Source organism: Gambusia affinis, linkage group LG02 (genome assembly GCF_019740435.1).
Source record: "Gambusia affinis linkage group LG02, SWU_Gaff_1.0, whole genome shotgun sequence".
Taxonomy (NCBI): Eukaryota; Metazoa; Chordata; class Actinopteri; order Cyprinodontiformes; family Poeciliidae; genus Gambusia; species Gambusia affinis.
Window position 1 is genome coordinate 16,310,942 of NC_057869.1, and position 6,144 is coordinate 16,317,085.

Sequence of the window (6,144 nt, forward strand, 5' to 3'; positions counted from 1 at the left end):
TGACTGAGCCTCATCATTGCCCCCATGAACCCTGTCGAAACCTTTTGATGTTTCTCGCGTAAATTTCCACGTAGTATTTCTAATAAGGAGTCATTATCATTTTGATTTCTGTCAGTATGAAAGTACTGACCTCTAGCAATTACTCTGAAGTGTTTGGTTAAAAGAGAAACTACCAGAAGTGGTGATGACTGAAGGTTTGGTGACTTTGGAGGAAGATTAGTCTCATTGGTATAAATTTCAAAATTGCTCACACTGAACATTGTGCAAAATTGGGTTCTTTTAGTATGAATTTGAAAACATGATTTTCCATTTAGGAAATTTTTAAAGATCTTTGAGAATCTAGAGTTGAACTTGGAAATGTAAACAAACAAAGCTACTGCTAAGTTTTAAATTAAGTCAGCTTGACTTGTATCAGGCTTGTGTCAAGAGATCACCTGTTCTTCTTAATACTGCTTTTTGTGGGCCCTATTCAAGAAGTAATTTGTAATGTTCTGCAGAAATTGATAGATTTTAGAAATCTTGGTTAAAGAGTTGCTTTTCATTCTCAAAGTAATCTGAGATAAGTTTGGTCAGTGTAGGGACTGAAATCCCTTTAAGATCATATAATTGAAGTATTTGTAGTGTAGTTTTGTAAACTTTCCAAGATAATGAAAGAAATGTTGGGCTTCTATTAAAATAACTCCTAACAGTTCATTAAAAATTCAGGCATTAGACTGTTCTTCAGTGATTCAGAATCAAACATCTTCCTCCAACTGATTTAAATTAATTATACTCAGAACTCTGCTCCAATCTTTTCTTTTTATTTATTCTCAGGGGATCTGCATAATTTCTCTTAACCTCTACTTAATAACGTTTCCTGCTGCATGAACTCTGTGTGGTTCATTTAGCAAGACTGGTGTTGCTGCTTTGTCACAGTGGAGGGATCAAAGGACCTTCTTAATGCTGAGGTTTAGGAGATCTGAAACACATAGTAAAGGCAGTATGCTGGGTCTGATGTGGGTAGGAGGTCAGGAATAATGAGTATTGTATAATTGCCGTTTAAAGACGCAAAACTCTTCAAATGTGGACATTATTCAGTTGAAGTGCAGCTTTACTAAGAACCTCAAGGAAGCCAGAGATTAAGAGAAGTCCAGGTATACATGAAGGCAGGTCACAGTGTTTCACAAGTCAACTCTGAACAAATAAAGAGTGGGCGGAAGGCCTTGACAGAGGTGGGCGTTGACTTTGGTTAGAAAAAGGAAACTATCTTGAGGGTACTTGGGAAAGCTGCACTTTGAAAAAGACATTTGCTTTACACCAAATGGAATAAAAATTTCATAATGCATTGATTGTAAAATGTTTACTTCCTCTGTTGAATGTTTTTTTTTTTTTTTTTTTCTCTATTTACCATCTTCTGTGTTTTTTAACGTCTCATTGAAACCCATGTCTAAGGATGCCAGACTATTGTAAGTTATGACCCATGGTGCTGAAAGCCTGGCCTTCGTAGTTGTTAGAGGAGCCCCTGCATTCAAACGGTACCCTGCAGTGTTCACACAACCTCATCTCTCTCCATGCAATGCCCCGGGCCACAGGCTTCAGACAACCCCTGCCTTGTTACACTCACCTCATCCGATTCTCCTTTGAACCATTTCCCTTTGTTTTTTTTGTTTTTTTACATCACTGTTAAATTCACACCATTTCTGACAATTTAAACAAGTGTTCAAGGATAAACATGTTTCAGTCTTTATGGAGCTTACTCTCAACTTCAAATTAGGTAATAACTAAGTACCTAAAGAATCCCTAATTCCCAAATTGAAATGTCCATTGAATAATCTAACAAGTAAATTTGTAGTTGCTTAATTGTGGTTTAAAAAAAATTTCAATGAGTTAATTACAACATCAAAATAGAAATCAAGTATGCCTCTTACGCATACTTGATTTCTATTTTGTCTTGCTTACAAGAGGGATATCTGCACATATACCCGTGTGGCCTGGGGCTTATCTGCCTAATGTATGGTAAATTTGACAATTTACCTTGACATTGTAAGGTAAATTTGACATAAACAACTGTGAACTTCTCTTTACGTTTGATGTAGATTTGTTCAGTTCAGGTGGCATATGATGATCTTTGTGAATTTTTAATACTCAAGTTACAAAAAAACCTACAGGTTTATGTTAAGCTATCAGTAGTGAATGGCTGGTTGTTAAGTATGTTTCTAATTGTATAACTTGTTAAAGTCAAAACCAAGAGCAAACTAAACACCCTAACATTCTCTGGTGAACTTCACTCCGCAGACGTCTGCGCGTATTCTAAGCAGATGTCTGCTGGACATCTGCATGCAAAGGTAAATTTTTATGACCACGTACGCATGCTATACGTCGCACAGTAAACTGCTCAGAAGAAAACAATGTTCATACCAAACAATTTTGCATGTGATAAGGTTGAGAGTCAGTGCAACCAGTTGCGGGTATGTGCAGCATGACTGCCACTCTCTGTCCCGCACACAGGTTTGCGTTGACTGAACTTAAGGAAAAGTAACAGGGCTAGGTGCCCATGAAGCTCATCAAACTCACTTGTATCCACTAGGATTGTGGGACATAAAAGAATTTGTCATGAGAAATGTAGGCTATCGGTATGCTTGACTGTGAAATCCCAACTGTGCGAGTAGAGTCGGCACAGCTCACAGAATATGCACCATATCCTAGAGCACAGGTGTTAAACTCCAGTCCTGGAGGGCCACTGCACTGCAACACTTAGATGTGGCTCTGCTGCACCACACCTGAATAGAATAATTAAGTCATTAGCAAGGCTCTAAAGAAGTTCTCTACACAAGAAGGAGGTAATTAAGCCATTTCATTCCAGTGTTTAGTACCTGTGGCACATCTAAAAATTGCAGGACAACGGCCCTCGAAGACTGGAGTTTGACACCCCTGTCCCAGAGTATGTGGGAGCCTTTAGGCTTCATCCACACAGAGACAATTTTAGGTGAAAATGCAGTTGTTTGTTTTAATTATTTAGGCTTTGTGTCCACACGACTTCAGGGTCTTGGGAGACCAGACAATCATTTATGAAACAGGAATCTAGAGTGGATGCATTTCAGAACACTGGTTTCATGTTTCCATGTGCCTGTGTGAGCCACGTCTTTTTTTTTTCTTTGTAAACACAAGACTAGGTGGTTGCCATTACTTTTTGGCTAACTTAGTTCTGCCATAATAACACGTGTTCGCTCTTCACATGCTAGTTCTGGTGTTCCTTTATCTGAGTACATAAAATGAACTTGGGTGTTCAAGGTCTGGTTCAAGGTCATCCACAGCAACTTTTAAGAGCATCAGAAAAGTCTTATTTCATATTTTCCATGTCTATCAGGGTAAAACAATAATCAAAATGTAAATCAATTTGACTTCCATGTTTGCTGGAGATAAAAATAAAGTTCATCATGCAAAAATTTTGTACAAACTCTTCACCCAGCTGCTTTGGCTTACTGTGCTGCCATCCCTCTGGCAAATTACTATTCAGAGCCGTTCTGACTAACAGGAGTTAGACCTTGCTTGATTATTAGGAATTTGGCAACTGCAAACATGCTGAGGACACATGAGTATCATAAGTTGGGAAATTTGAATCTTAACTGTGAGATGATTCTGCTATGTCTTCTGTAGATTTTTCCGTTCCTCTTTACATTTTTAACAGTTTCGCTGTCATCTTCCCATCTCCTTCTTCCTCACTGTTGTGGTAATCTGGTGGAAAGGAGAACCAAAGTCACACTACATTAGTTTGGTGGTGGCTGTTGCTGCAGAGAGCCATTACTCTTCCTTGACAGTATCAAAGAGAGCAGCAGAGCTGGGCTGCGGCTAGCCCTTTACACTCTCCCTCACCATGCGCCACTCTGAGGAAATTGCCTTATACCTCAGCAGGCAGGAGGTGAAACGGCAGCGACACCCATGCATGTGTCACTTTCTGGGCTCAGGACTTGGGTGGGAGTGGGTTTTGGTGTCACACACAAATACTGCCTGGGGACCAATGGTGGAGCAAATCCCAAGGGGAATAGAAGCCATGATGCACATTTAGATTTGTTTGAAACTAGAGAAAATTCTTATTTAGAGGTTTATACTAAAATGATTAAAAAAAAAAAAAAAAAAAAAATGGAGGAATGGAGAGTATGTAATTGCTACTGATCATGTCATTGTTCCTAATAGGCAACACTTAAAACACAATACTCATTAGCTGTTTGTTAAAGATGATATTAGGTTTATTTGTTGAAAGATTTTATGAGTTTATTATCAGGGGAAAATGTTTGACTGTGTGACTGAGTTAGCATTTCTAGTGTTGCTAAGGAGAACATTTTAAATTCACCATTTTTGTTAGCAGTGCAGCTGCTCTGAAGCAAATATAAAATAGATGTTTTCTCTTAAGACTTGGAGAAATGTACAGTTCATACATAGAGAAATATTGAATTGTTTGTTGAAAAATAGCCTTTTTTCAGCGTTGGTGGGGGGTAAGAAATTGTTGATGCCATTTCAGCTTCTGTGTCTTACCACACCACACCCAGCATTCTGCGCAGATGTCTCGAGAGAACAAGTGTTTATTGCTATTATGAAGCAGGCTTTGTTGTGATTGTGTGTGCTCGCTGTCCCCTTCTCCTTGTTTCTTCTCGCCTTTCATTTTGTGCCGGGGTGTATTGGGGTGGGGGGCTGAATTGGTGCAGCCAGTCTCCTCTGCGGCTGTGTGATTAGAATGGGAGGGAGGGAGAGTGCATCTCAGCAGGACTCTCTGTTTTATATTCATCAAAAGAGCTGCCTTTGATTTGCTCCCTCTTTGACGTGTGACAGCGTGGACTGCAGCACCACACTGCTGCGAAGGAAATCGTGCACTTACCATCCCCTCTTGTACACCACCCCAACCTTTTTTCCATTTTCTCTTTTCTGCTAGCCATGCCCCCTTCCATCGTCTCTTTTAGTCTGGACCCCAGGCCAATGCACCGACTTATTAATTTCTTCATTATTATTGATATTGCTGCTCTCTGCAAATCATCAGACGCGCCAAGGTCATCTTTGCAGAGAATGTGCCCAGTATTGTTACTCCTCCCCCCCATCCGTTTGAGAAACAGATGGACTAATAAAATGGTGAGCTCACAAGTGCTCTGATTGTGAGACAGTAACAAAGAGAATGAAATGCACATAATCCAGAACAATACCAGCCTTGAATAAGACCAAATGACAATGATGTGATGTTGCTAACCATGACTGTAATGAGAGTTTCATTAAGTGACTTTGTCATCTGGACTGCAACCATTGAGTTTTTCTTATATTTTGTCTTTGCACTATTTATGCACCATTATCATTGTCCCAACTACTTGGTGGTTACAAAAACACCTCAGCTTGTGACCTTGAGTTTTTTGTCTTTGTGGAAGGCGTCTGTGATTTTCTCTGTGTTGACACAATAGCTCACCTAATAACCACAGTCAACTATCAGATGAGTCAATTCTGCCAACTCTTTGATAATATATACTGCAATCACATACACATTCATACATACACCTTCACTGCACTGTTCAAACACAGTTCCATTTTCCCTTTGCTGTGCCGTCACAAGTGTACACAAAGACACATTGCTATATTTGCACAGAACTGCTCTGTGCCAAGAGAGAGCAAGATAGTTATTAACAACATGAATTATTTAAGAAATTTCCAACTCTGCAAAAATTGGTTAGAAGAAAGAAGATAGAGACGAGGCTGCTTAATTCTTTATCTTTGTTCTGGTGTTGCTGCATTTGTAAAAGTCCTGACCTGTTTTCCAGTTTCTAATTTTAGTGATTCAAAAATCAAAAGTTTCACTCTTACAGATTTCATTTCCAAATAATTTTCAGCATTCATTTAATTCTTTTCAGGGTGAAGAGTGTGTGCAGTGAGAGAGGAGGGGGACAAGAAGCCTAAATTAGCAAGAGGTAGAACATGCTCAGGACAGTTCAATTTACAAACACAATTTTTAAGAAAAACATTTAAAATATGCAGAGTTGGTAATCATAACTGTGCAGAAGAAAAATATTATTTTTGTGGCTTTTGAAATGGACAAACAAGTGATTTACCAAACAAAATACCTCCAAGAGTTAATCCGCAACCAGGACATTACTCAGTCATTTTCAGTTTTGGTCAAACAGCGATTTTCAG